Source organism: Pyrus communis, chromosome 16, assembly GCF_041283825.1.
Source record: "Pyrus communis isolate YQ-2024b chromosome 16, ASM4128382v1, whole genome shotgun sequence".
Taxonomy (NCBI): domain Eukaryota; kingdom Viridiplantae; phylum Streptophyta; class Magnoliopsida; order Rosales; family Rosaceae; genus Pyrus; species Pyrus communis.
The window spans coordinates 14,405,207-14,419,405 of NC_142580.1; the positions used below are offsets into that span (position 1 = coordinate 14,405,207).

Below are 14,199 nucleotides of genomic sequence, written 5' to 3' on the forward strand. Positions count from 1 at the left end.
AATACTACCAATTCTACATAATAAAACCCCCTTCTCTTCCGTTGTCTTCTCCCTTCCCCAATTTCTTCTCCTTCCCATTGCATTCCTTCCCCCTTTCCTTCTCCTCTCCTCCTTCTTTCCTTCTTCTTCTCACCTCCCCTTCTCCTTTTCCCTTTCTTCTTTTCATTTCATCTACTTACCATGCTTTTTTGTTATCCACTCCATCCGGTTCCTCCATCACTCTCTCCATGACAGTCGCCGATCTCATCTCCTTGTCTTCTCTCTCTAGTACGACAACAGAGGATTTACGCCGAACACCATAAATGTCTCACTTTCCCGCTCCCATTTTTTATCGCGTGTAAGGGATTTTGCTTATCTGAGGTAATTAGTGAAGGATTTTGTTTCAATTTTTTTAAGTAAAAATTTGTAGTTCCCTAATTTTATTATGGTTTTGTACTTTTTGTTCAATTCAATCTATTTTTATGACTAATTTGCTAATTATCAGATTTCTCATACTTTGTTTTGTTTAAACCATATTTATTTTATCTAATCTGTTAATATTTAGTGATGTTTTTGGCATCAATTGCTGTTGAAATTTTGTTAATTTATGTTTTCTTATGTGATGGACTGTTGTTCTGTAGTGAAAAGCATTGAAAGAAGAAGGGGAAAAGAGGAGAAAGGGGAAGGGGAAAGGAGAAAGGTAGCACTGACAGAAGAAGGGGAAGAAAAGAAGAAAGGGGAAAGAAGATAGGAAAAACGAAAAGTCATCATTATGTTTTTTTTTTAATTATTTATTTCGTTGTATAAACACCTTGTATAATGAGATATATTGTTGAATAACATTACCAATGGAAGCATTTATGTCCAATATGGATTTTATTTTATTTTAAAAAAAAGAGCATGGGTGTCAGATAAAGGAGCATTTTTGTTTTTATTTTTTTATTTTTTATTATGTCGGTGTAAACACGAAAAGTTCCTGAAACAAGAAACAAGAATACCGTGTACAAAATATATTTTATGTTTAATGATTTTGGGGATACAATCTCTTTGTAATTTGATCCTCTGATTCTATCTTCGTAGGGTGTAGGTTTGTGGATGAGCTGTTGATCCAAAGGGCCGTCGGGGCTTGATCTAGGGATGAACAGTTGATGAACGGATCTTCGAGGGCTTTTGAGCTTGATCTTGAAGACTGGGTGTATGGATTTCTTCAAGGGGCCGTCGGGGCTTGATCTTGAGGGTTGATGGATGAGCGGATCTTCAAGGGCTTTTGGGCCTAATCTTGAAGACTGAGTGTATGGATTTCTTCAAGAGGCCGTCGGGGCTTGATCTTGAGGGTTGATGGATGAGCGGATCTTCAAGGGCTTTTGGGCCTAATCTTGAAGACTGATTGGATGTGTGGATTTGTTGAGGTTGTTGATCCAAAGGGCCGTTGGGGCTTGATCTTAGGACGAACGGATGATGAACGATGAACACTTTCTTCAAGGGCCGTCGGGGCTTGATCTTGAATAATGGTTGTGTGGATTTCTTCAAGGGCTTTTGGGCTTGATCTTGAATGAACGGATGATGAATGATGAACACTTTCTTCAAGGGCCGTCGGGGCTTGATCTTGAATAACGGTTGTGTGGACTTCTTCAAGGGCTTTTGGGCTTGATCTTGAATGAACGGATGATGAACACTTTCTTCAAGGGGCCGTCGGGGCTTGATCTTGAGTCGGCGGAAGTTCTTCAAGGGCCGTTGGGGCTTGAAATTGAAAGAGGGTTTGATGAAGAACGAAGAGTGTTTTCTTGATCCTTCGGGATTTTGCTTGAGAGCTTTAGAGTTTCAAGGCTTCAAGGTTTTGGTGTGATGTAAATTCCCTTCCTTCTTTCTCTTCTTCTTCCTTCTTTTCCCCTTCCCTTCTTTCTTTCTTTTTTTCTTGAAATGAATGCCTTGGCCTCCTATTTATAGAATTCCAAAACTTGATTTTTGGATTTAAATAATCAGATGAAATAAATCATTTCTGCCAGATATTGACACGTGTCCTATTTGATGACCTTTCCAATTTATTTCGATTTTTCGTTGAGTCACACGCTACATGTAAAATTTATGTGACACGTGAGCGTTGAAATTTTAATTATTGGTTAACATTCATTTCACCGAAATTTCGATGTCTACAAATGCCCCCACTTCAAGGCGCGTCGTTGACATGTGCTTGTCACGTGTAGAAGATGCGTTTTGAAGTCCCTTAATGTAGATGTCAACCCAAGGGCCGTCGAGACTTGATCTTGAATTGAGCTGGAAATTTCTTCAAGGGCCATCGAGGCTTGATCTTGAGTTCGACTGGAAGATTTTCTGGTTTCCTCCAATCGTTGATTTTCCACAAGCTTAATCTTGAACTGGGCTGGAAGATTCTTTTGGTCTCCTCCGAAGGTCTGAACTTACTCCTTTTATCTGGAGTTGAATTTGATTCAAGGGTGGTGAACACTTGATTTTGAATCGGACTTGTGATTTCTTCAAGGGCCATTGAGGCTTGATCTTGAGTTCGACTGGAAGATTTTCTGGTTTCCTCCCATCGTTGATTTTCCACAAGGTTAATCTTGAACTGGGCTGGAAGATTCTTTTGGTCTCCTCCGAAGGTTTGAACTTACTCCTTTTATCTGGAGTTGAATTTGATTCAAGGGTGGTGAACACTTGATTTTGAATCGGACTTGTGATTTCTTCAAGGGCCATTGAGGCTTGATCTTGAGTTCGACTGGAAGATTTTCTGGTTTCCTCCCATCGTTGATTTTCCTTTGTGCTACTCTTGAACTGGGCAGCAGGATTTTTCTGGTCTCCTCCGCTCGTTGATTTTCCTTTGTGCTACTCTTGAACTGGGCAGCAGGATTCTTTTGGTCTCCCCCCGAAGGTCTACGAGCGGTTTCAGGATATGGCAGGCAAGTACGAGGTGGAGGTGCTGACCTGTTTCTTTGTTCAATCTTTCCAATTCGTATTGAATACGAATTGGAAAAATTGAAGTTTCCTTGTCCCTTCTCTGGCAGTGTATCAACCGTTGAAGATGACTACTCGAGAGCAACGCTAGGTAAGCAACCAGGAATAGATTCCAGGTAGTCGGTTCCAGATCGGAAGACTGACTCCAAGTGCCGGCTGATTGCTTCTTTCACTTTGCCATGCGAGTAAGAACAAGGACAAAGGAAAAGACAGGGAAAAAGCATGATATGAGATACCTTTGCTTTCGAAGAAGCAGCGAATGAATCAACACATATATTTGTTGTGCTTGTCTCCACATGCTTCGATGTATCATTTTCGCTTGCCTTACTTGCTCCCCTTTGCAGAAGTGGTATTTCCTCTTATGCCGGTTTAGCATCTTCTCTTGTAGTATTTGTCCTCCGATGCAGGAGTTGAATGCAACCTTTGCATTTAAATGGTGCTTCACTCCTTGGTGGCAACTGGTTTGAGTGGAGGTTCCGACATATTGTTTCCTCTGTCCTTGTCTTGGCAGGTGAGAACAAGGGCAAAGGAAAAGATAGGGAAAAAGCATGATATGAGATACCTATGCTTTCGCCCTTGATGATATGAGATACCTTTGCTTTTGAAGAAGCGGTGAATGAATCAGCTCATGCTTCAATCTATCGTTTCCTCCTGGGTCATCTGTACTCCAGGCATCTGGTATCTTCAAAGGTTGAATAGGTTTTCTCAAGGGAAGAAGAAGAATTGAGTATTTCGAGAGGCTTTGCTGGGAGTGCGCCCTCAGAGGTGAGGAAGAGTTGGGCATTTTCTTCAGGTCTGCCTTGCCATAAGAGACGAAGGTCGACACATATAGGGATTTCTTAATAGCAAGTGGTGGTACCGTTCTTTTACCCTTGTCGACAAACGTCTCTTCGATATCTGAACGACGCCTCTTTGATTTCTGAACGACGCCTCTTCGATTTCTGAACGAGCGCCACTTTTGACAAAGTTGCACGCGTTTTCTGAAAAGCAGAGAAAGCGTCGCCGAACTTTGCGCTTGTCGGCTAAAGACGTGTAGTTGCAATGATGGCCTCCACGTGTTCTCGACTTTGTCAGATATCTTTTGACAAAGTTGAACGCGTTTTCTGAAAAGCCGCGAACGCGTCGCCGAACTTCACGCAGGAAAATCCGGATTTTTGAATCGGTGGTCGTGTCGCTTGGCTTTTTACAGAGGTATCGATCACTCCAACATACACACTCTGAAAATTGCCCATTCTTGAAAAATCGTCTCCGACCCTTTGAAATTTTACTTCATCCCTTCTCTTTGAACACCTTTGAAAAATGACTAACTCATCGAACCTTTGCTTAGATTTGAGTCTCAGCAGCGATCCGGTTGTGCCCCGTCAAGGTAATGTATGGCGCCCTTCTTTTTTATCTTCTAACGGTCCTCTTACAGGTGAAGACTCTGTGATGAAGGACGCAACAACAGCTACGATAGTAGCTAGGAACCTCCTCACTCCTGAAGATAGTCGGCTGCTTTCAGGACGGTCCGATGAGTTGGCCGTTCAAGAGTCCCTCGCTCTCAGTGTTCAGTGTGCAGGCTCTGTGTCCAACATGGGCCAACGCCTACTTGCTCGCTCCCGCCAAGTTGAATCCTTGATGGCGGAGGTGGAAAGTCTTAAGCAAGAGATCAAACTGCTTAAGTACGAGAATAGAAGTTTGCATGTGCTTGCAAATAACTATTCGTCGGGCATGAAGAGGAAGCTTGATGAGCTGCAAGAATCCAATGGTCGAATGCAAAGTAACCGTCAAAGTGACCGTCAAAGGCTTGCGGCTTTCTTCCAGAGGCATATTTTTCCTGGCTCATCTAGCGTTCCACCAAGTATTGAGGCCTCTTCTTTGATGCCTCCCACTTCTGTAGTTTTTCCCAAGTAATGGGGCTTCACGTGAACAACCTTTGTGAGAGCTCCATCTTTTTTTTTTTTTTTTTTTTTTTTTTTGTACACACTTGTAATTTCTCGGAGATCAATGGACATGCTTTATTTTATTCAGTGTATTGTGCTAAATACCGATAAAACATATACATCACCGTCCATCATCATTCCTTTTTATTTTATTTTATTATTATTATTATTATTTTTTTTTTTTTTTTTTTTTTTTTTTTTTTTTTACTTTTCTTTTGCTTTCGGTGGTGCTGATCCACCAAGATAGATTTTTTTTTTATTATATTTTTTTTTTCTTTTGCTTTCGGTGGTGCTGATCCACCAAGATAGATATATATTTTTTTTTTTATATATATATTCCCCACATGGTGCAGGGAGGAAATGCAGAGGAGCTTGGAGTAGTAGGAGGTAAGAGACGGAGAAAGTCTTTGGGTGTGAGTTGCCAAACTTTGATTTTGTCAATCACATTCAAAGGCAGCAGCAAAGGCAAGCAGATGTGAGTTGACAAACTTTGTTTTTTGTTAATCACATTCACAGGCAGCAGCAGAGGCAAGCAGATGTGAATTGACAAACTTTGTTTTTGTTAATCACATTCACAGGCAGCAGCAGAGGCAGGCAGATGTGAGTTGACAAACTTTGTTTTTGTTAATCACATTCACAGGCAGCAGCAGAGGCAAGCAGATGTGAGTTGACAAACTTTGTTTTTGTTAATCACATTCACAGGCAGCAGCCATGGCGGAGGTGCAGAAGCAGCCAAATCTTGAGGCAGAGATCTTTCTAATGTTCGACAATGGTGGGTAGATCAGCCCCCTGTAAGATTATAACGCCTTTGTGTTTGAAGGACTTGACGGTGTCAGCCTTAGAAGGGTGAAGAGGGCCGGGCCGGACGAGAACATACGTGGGTTGACTGGCGGCGGGGCTGGCTTCAGCTACAAACCTCCCGATGAAACCGGTGGCACCGACAATGAGGACTCTGCCATTTATGGCAACAGAAAGAGAAGGTGAAACAGTCATGGCTGCTGCTGCTCTTATTGTCTGTTTCTACGTCCCCAGCATGACCTTTTGGAGCAGCCAGGTCCACAACTTGTCACAACTTTGCCATCCACCTGCACTCTTGATTCAACAGCTATTACACCACCTGCCCTCTATTATCCTCAAGACGTCGTTCCCAATTAGAAAGATACCCAGCAGGATGGCAGGAACTGGTATGATGAATTCTAAGTAGAAGGTTGCTTTTGGGAGGAGGAATATATCGAGCAACATGATAGCATTAACAGCTCCACTTGCCCCCAGTCCTGGTATCTTTGCCGCCTCCGTGTTCCATGGCTTTCGGCCCTGCGATGACGCGGCTAGGAAGGCTTTGTGGACCAAGAAAAAGACTGAGCCACCAACTGCCCCGGCTAGATACAACTTCAGCAAAAACCCAGGCCCAAAAAACTCTTCCAATATTCATCCCAAAAAAATATAGTCCGATCATGTTAGAAAAGATATGCCCAGTATCAATATGGCTGAATGCCGAAGTTATCAACGTGTGCAGCCGTCCACTTGCAAAATTGTGTAATGAAATGGTAAAATTATTCATCATGAAGCTACGATCTGCAATCCTCCATAAAAGAAAAACAGCAACATTAGCGACAATCAATCCCAAAACCACTTCATTATTCGATAACCTCCCGAACCACGACCTCCATGAACTCCGATGAGAAGTGAAATTCTGGTTGAACTTAAAGCTCCGTTTGGGAAATTGGGCTCTGAGGAATCCGACTCTGCAGTCCGAAAGGCTCTTGCTTGAAGCTCTCAGAAGGGTATTCGAGAAACCCAGAAAGGATTGCTTTCTGAGTGATGGGTTGGAGAGAAACCCATGAATTTTTTGCGCGAGAATGTGCTGCGACCGCCATGGATGAGGGTGGTGCTGAAGTTCTTTGCCGACTTCGATCATGGTGGCCAAAGTAAAGCTGAGGGACTTGCAGGCGAGGAGCTGCATGTATGGAGAGGAAGATTACCGGCTCGGCTGACGTGGCGCGGCAGACCTCCCAGAGGCGGAAGTCGTAACTGTCGGTCTCGAGCGCGTCGGCCCTGGAAAACAGAAACGGCGCTCTACTGGAAAGGTCGTAGCACGGAATTAAAACCGGCTTGAGCGTGTCTTTCACCGTCAGCGTCCTATCAACGTCGGCGAACGCCTCTTTCATTACTTTTTCCAAACCGGCCGTGGCGGACCCAGTTGAACCCGAGCCCGAACCGGAACTTCGAAAGAGGCGACGCAGAGAACCGGGGGAGGAGCCGGAGGAGGAGGACCGGTTGTTGTTGAACAAGCTCTTGCCGTGATCGGAGAGGAAGCGCCACGTGTCTTCGGCCTTGAAAATCGGACGGGCGTGGTCTCTAGGCTTCTGGGCCTGTAAATTGGAAGGAGGCCTGGCTTTTGACTCTCTTTTTGTCGGTGGAGAAGAAGGGGCAACCCAATTCCTTTATTTTTTATTTTTTTTTTTTTATTATTATTATTATTATTATTTTTTTTTTTTTTGTTTTTTTTTTTTTTAACAAATAACATGTAATTTTTTTGTACAAAGAATGTAATAATATTGACTTTCATTAGTCACTTTTACTACAACCTTATTTTGATGTGACTGAACTCAAAATTAAACGTTCAAGCTACCTACATACCCTTCCAACAAAGAGATCAAGTCGAAACGTAGTTCAAATGTTTTTTTTTTTTTTTTTTTTTTTTTTTTTTGAGATGTGACTGTACTTGAAGTTTTGAAGTTTCAAGTTGCCTACGTACCCTTGGTTGAGGAGGGATCAAGTCATGACGTAGTTCAAATGAGTGATGGTTTTTATGATGATTTTGCCGTACACAGTTTATGCTCTTGCAGGCCAGGAGCGTTTGGTGCCGTTTACAGTTTCAGCTCGTGCAGGCAATGAGCGTTTGTTGTCACCTTTTAGGCTCGTGTGAACAAGGAGCTTTTGTTGCCGTTTGCAGTTTCAGCTCGTGCAGGCAAAGAGCGTTTGTTGTCACCTTTTAGGCTCGTGCGAACGAGGAGCGTTTAGTGTCGTTTGCAGTTTCAACTCGTGCAGACAAGGAGCTTTTGTTGTTTGTCAAACGATCTTAGAGAGGCATTCCTTGCAATCTTCATAGCAAGGAGTCTTGACTGAGTGATTGAAGAAGTCTTTGGGGAAGAAATCGCGCATTGTGATGGCAACGGACGATCTTTGTGTCATAATTTCATCATCCTCAACATTTTCATGTAGCTTTGAAGGTTGACGGTAGCTGCTTTGCCCCCTTTCCGATTGGTGAACTTGTGGAGGAGACCTATGTTTCTTGTGCATTTTCTTTGGAGTGACATAAGTCCATCCTTCAACTTCACTTGACTTGACTGACATGGTTTTGGAGCATGCCCCCAGCGGTTGAGGTGAAGATTTTGAGTTCAAAGAGCCAGAAGTGATGGTGGTATAGTCTGACTTCACCACATCATTAAGATCTAGCTCGATGATCCCTTTCTGAGCCAACTTCATGATGAGATCTTTTAGCACAAAGCACTTTTCCGTCGGATGACCAATGAAGCGGTGGAATTTACAGTACCTTGGACTGTCAGTACGGTTCATCTCTTCCGGCCGTTTACACTCAGGTAGGTTGATCACCTTTTTTTCCAGCAAGTCATCTAACATGGCAACCACGTCAGAGTCGGGGAATGGATAAGTCTTCTCCTCAAGCTCCTTCAAAGTGCGTCTACGTATCTCTTGATCACGAAAAGCTTCGGTTTGAATCGCCTTGCCTCGTGTATGGGTTTTGACTGGAGTTGTGTTGACCGTCATTGCTTCCTTGGTGGGTTTCCATGCAGCCTTATCCACCTTTGGCCCCAAAACTTTGTCATTCTTGTAGTCGGCGATCTGTTCTTTCTTCCCATGACGGGTGATGCTTAACTCCATATCATGGGCGCGGGTGGCTAACTCCTCAAATGTTCGTGGTTTGATGCCTTGAAGGATGTAGTGTAGTCCCCACTGCATGCCTTGAACGCACATCTCAATGGCAGAGGTTTCAGAAAGCCGATCTTTACAATCCAGACTTAAAGAGCGCCATCTATTTATGTAGTTGATGACAGGTTCATCTCTCCACTGTTTCGTACTGGTCAGCTCTAGCATGCTTACAGTACGACGAGTGCTGTAGAAACGGTTGAGGAATTCCCTTTCTAGCTGGTCCCAACTGTTGATAGACTCGGGTTCGAGGTCGGTGTACCAGTCAAAAGCGTTACTTTTCAGCGAACGCACGAACTGTTTGACGAGGTAGTCTCCCTCTGTCCCAGCATTGTTGCAAGTTTCAATGAAATGGGCGACATGTTGCTTCGGGTTGCCTTTTCCATCGAACTGCATGAATTTTGGGGGTTGATAACCCCTTGGCATCTTCAAAGCATCAATCTTCTTGGAGTAAGGCTTTGAGTACAGTACGGAGTCATGCGAGCTTCCTTCGTACTGTGTCTTGATAGTGCTTGCAATCATCTCCTGTAGCTGCTGGATAGAGAGAGATCCCATGGATGTCATTGTTTGGTCTAGCTTCGGCTTCTCTTCAACTTTCTCCACTGGTGGCTCCTCTTCTTCGTCGTCTTCTTTCTTTAATAGGCCAATATTTGGGTCGACTTTCACGTCGGGCAGCGCATCTAGTTGGTTGACAAGTGCGGCAATCTGCAAGTCCTTTTCTTCCACAGTCCGTGTGAGCTTTGCGATTGCTTCATTCATCTGAGCTAGCTGCTTCTCGATTGAAGTTGCTCCAGTGGTCATGACTTGCATGGTTGTACTGCCGCTTGGATCAGGGTCGGAGAGTAGGGACTCTGAGTATTTCCTCGGGCTTTCGTCTTCTTTACCTTCTTGAACCGTGATGTAGAAAACATCTTGGATCTCCTCTTCAGTGCCGTTCTCTTGAGTTTGTTGGCATGAAGATTTGCCAGTGTGGACGATGATGCGCCTCCTTACCTTCAGTGGTCCTTTTGTGTCGACCTCTAGGATTGCTTGGCGCTCCATCCTTGAAGGAATCAAGCTTCGAGCGTCGTCTTTTTCTCCTAACCTATCGAGCTTTTCTCCTTTTGGGGTTGTCTTCCTCTTTCCAAAAGGCTTACCATTATCTTCAAATATTTCTGAAGCTGATCGTCGCAGAGGAGAGATAGCTGTGTTGCTTTGTTTCTTAGGCTTTAACAACCTTTCAAAAACAGAGCTTTGGGATGTTGGCGCGTTAAGCCTCTTGAAGACAGAGGTTCGGTCTTGACCACCAATGCGATTAAGCACTGAAGTTCTGGAGCTTGAATGGCTCATCCTATTGAAGACCGACGTCCGAGGGGAGGGTTTAGGCTCTTCTTGGTCTTGTTCAATGCTCACGCTGATGTGTTGAGCGCTAGCTTTCTTCACTTTGCTTGAAATCTTCGCGGGTGCATTTGGTGTGAAGCCAAGTCCAGCTTTGTTGTTGTCAACTCCATAATCATGCTCCTTCAACTTCCTTTGAGTCTCGGTGAGGTCGCGATCTTTGTCGTTGACGGTGTTTGAAACCTTTTTTCCAAGATTTGAAGAGGAAGCAAAGTCATGCCTAGCCTTTGACATGAGTTCGTAGGCATTTGGGTTGAAGCCTTCTTCGGTCCTCTTAGTTGGAAGAGAGCTTGGTTTCACTATGACACCATGTTGCGCCTTCAGACGGTTGATGAGTCCGGCGGTTTGCAAGTTTTTCTCCTCTACAGTCTTTATCAGCCTTGCAATTGTTTCCTTCATCTGAACCAGCTGTTTTTCAATGGAGGTAGTGCCGATAGTCATGACTTGTTCTTTGTTTGAAGCCATGGACTGTGCTTGAATATCTTGAACGGAGACAGAGATGAGAGGTAGAGATGGTCCCACTGGGCGTGCCAAATTTGTAAACACGAAAAGTTCCTGAAACAAGAAACAAGAATACCGTGTACAAAATATATTTTATGTTTAATGATTTTGGGGATACAATCTCTTTGTAATTTGATCCTCTGATTCTATCTTCGTAGGGTGTAGGTTTGTGGATGAGCTGTTGATCCAAAGGGCCGTCGGGGCTTGATCTAGGGATGAACAGTTGATGAACGGATCTTCGAGGGCTTTTGAGCTTGATCTTGAAGACTGGGTGTATGGATTTCTTCAAGGGGCCGTCGGGGCTTGATCTTGAGGGTTGATGGATGAGCGGATCTTCAAGGGCTTTTGGGCCTAATCTTGAAGACTGAGTGTATGGATTTCTTCAAGAGGCCGTCGGGGCTTGATCTTGAGGGTTGATGGATGAGCGGATCTTCAAGGGCTTTTGGGCCTAATCTTGAAGACTGATTGGATGTGTGGATTTGTTGAGGTTGTTGATCCAAAGGGCCGTTGGGGCTTGATCTTAGGACGAACGGATGATGAACGATGAACACTTTCTTCAAGGGCCGTCGGGGCTTGATCTTGAATAATGGTTGTGTGGATTTCTTCAAGGGCTTTTGGGCTTGATCTTGAATGAACGGATGATGAATGATGAACACTTTCTTCAAGGGCCGTCGGGGCTTGATCTTGAATAACGGTTGTGTGGACTTCTTCAAGGGCTTTTGGGCTTGATCTTGAATGAACGGATGATGAACACTTTCTTCAAGGGGCCGTCGGGGCTTGATCTTGAGTCGGCGGAAGTTCTTCAAGGGCCGTTGGGGCTTGAAATTGAAAGAGGGTTTGATGAAGAACGAAGAGTGTTTTCTTGATCCTTCGGGATTTTGCTTGAGAGCTTTAGAGTTTCAAGGCTTCAAGGTTTTGGTGTGATGTAAATTCCCTTCCTTCTTTCTCTTCTTCTTCCTTCTTTTCCCCTTCCCTTCTTTCTTTCTTTTTTTCTTGAAATGAATGCCTTGGCCTCCTATTTATAGAATTCCAAAACTTGATTTTTGGATTTAAATAATCAGATGAAATAAATCATTTCTGCCAGATATTGACACGTGTCCTATTTGATGACCTTTCCAATTTATTTCGATTTTTCGTTGAGTCACACGCTACATGTAAAATTTATGTGACACGTGAGCGTTGAAATTTTAATTATTGGTTAACATTCATTTCACCGAAATTTCGATGTCTACAGTCGGTTATACGTGACAACATTGTCTCTATATTTGACGGGATTTCTCAACGATTAATATCGCCTATAACTGTCTGGAGTGTTAATGTCACTTGTATTTGACACTATTTTTTTGTCGGTTTTAGAGTCATAACTGACAGTAAAGCCTTTTCCTGATGCCAGCAATTCTGTTGATTCTCTTATTCGCCATTGCAGCCATTTTTTGTCGAATTTTACTTAATATCCGACAGGAATATGCTTTTCTTGTCGCTTTTAGGAACACCACTAATGAGTAGTTTTATAGTAGTGTTATTGGAATTTAAAGTAAGAAACACTTATGAACGCCATGTCAACATTTTGATTGGGATCTTAACTAACTTAACAACACGGGATAAAGTGGATGAGGATCCTCTCCGAATCATCTTTGTGGGGATCCTAGAGATCCTTACATCCTAATCGTTCATCGTACATCGTGTCGCTAGTTTTCATTAGGTACAATTTGTGTTTAATTTTAAATAATAAAATTCAAATGATTTTTAACCGTACGATGTACAATGAATGGCTAAGATGTGAGGATCCCTAAGATCCCTACAATTTGGATATGATGGGATCCAAATCTAGATAAAGTAAGACATATAGGAAACACTCAGGTAGTTAAGTAATGTGAATATCATAGAGTAAAATGAGAGGAAAGTTGACTTCCAGGGGTCACTGGTGTAAATAAGCGTAAAATTTAACCTAAAAACTAGTGCACGCTATAATTACCAATTCAAACAATTATGCATTTTTACTCATGATAGTGGTAATGTTAACCACAATATTTATCACCTTTGAATCAGTTTAAATTGTATCTATACAAAATCAGTTTAAATTGTATCTATACAAACTTCGATGAAATTTAAATAGGTGATGAAGATCACCATAATGAAAGAGCAAAAATATTCCTTTGAAACAAGTAGCAAAACAATCGGTATAAATGTCAATCGCGTCAAACAGTATACGCTCCAATCAAAGTCAATATCAAATGAGGAACTACAATGTTTAGTAAGGTTTGAGTTACTAAAAATGGAGGGTCGGCCAAGGCGAGCCAACCCTATGAGGTCCCACAAATTATGTCAGCCATATGTCTTGATATCCATACGGCACTCACCGAACTAGGGTGAGCGTGGCATATTTAGCCAACTGACCCTTTTAAAATTCAAACTCTACCAACCGCCTCTTCTTTATACCACGTCCTTCCCTCGCCTCTTCGCGTTCTCGTCGATGTGGGATCCATTGCCCAATTCTTCATTCCTAACTCAAGTTAACCTATTAACTCTGGTAATTAATGCGTGGCGTGACAGAAACAAAAAAAAAAAAAATAAAAAAAAAGAAGAGTTCGATGAAGCTTGTAGTTCAATCGGCACCCCTACACTTGAAGGCTCGAGTTCGATGATGCTTGACTTACCGCTCCACCTTTCCATGGTACAAAAATTGGATTTGATCTTGATTGCAAGACCTATTTTACATGATATAATCCATATATGAAAAACTATGGTCGAGTTATTTGGAAAAGGATCCTCTCCGGATCCCTTATAGCTAATCATTTTTATCAAACAATCCGAGCTCTTGAAATTTGAACAATCCCTTCCACCTAATCATCTTACCAAACAATCCGGGCTCTTAAAATTTGAACAAGCGGCTAAAGTTATTATAACTTTTAGAGTGGGCCCTTGTTTTTAGCCATTAGATCAAATTTCAAAGCCCCAAATTGTTTGATGAGGAGGATTAGGTGTGAGGGATCCGGAGAGGATCCCTTTCCGAGTTATTTTCGGTTACAAGAAGAAAGGTTTAAAACTATCAACAATACCAATCGCTCCATTTGAAGGAATTGCATGTATAACCATGCAAAAAGGAGAATGATAATTTAATCGTATAAAGGCGTCTATTCTATTGAGTGAAAGTTCCATTCATGTTCAATTAATAGCATTTTTTAAAAGGAAAACTAATGAAAATAACTTGAAATTTTTGAGTTTTAATCAAAAGAACAAAAAAATGTTGTAAGTGAATAGTACAAGAAGTGCGTTTTTAGGATAAAAATATCATTTTCGTTAAAAATGAAAAGTACCGAAAATATTTCGTTAAAACTCTTTTTTTATTTTTTATTTTTTAAATAAGCACACGGGCATATCAGGCTCTCATAAGCATCCAATTTATTGAATAGTGTACTTGAAAACTAGAAATTCTGCTCACGGTTGTAATGGGGTTGTTTTTTGAAGTAAAAAAATTCATCAGAAAAATTAAATTGGGCTGAGG

At 42.3% G+C, this 14,199-nt stretch overlaps 1 non-coding gene and 1 pseudogene across 1 annotated transcript; both read right to left on the bottom strand.

Moving 5' to 3' along the window:
* Positions 1-5,624: 5,624 nt before the first annotated feature.
* Positions 5,625-7,036, bottom strand: LOC148690027 (RHOMBOID-like protein 12, mitochondrial pseudogene; annotated as a pseudogene).
* A 5,934-nt stretch (positions 7,037-12,970) lies between these two features.
* LOC137733073 (U11 spliceosomal RNA) lies at positions 12,971-13,098 on the bottom strand. The gene has a single exon (XR_011068391.2). It is a non-coding gene; the product is annotated as a U11 spliceosomal RNA (small nuclear RNA).
* Positions 13,099-14,199: the final 1,101 nt, after the last annotated feature.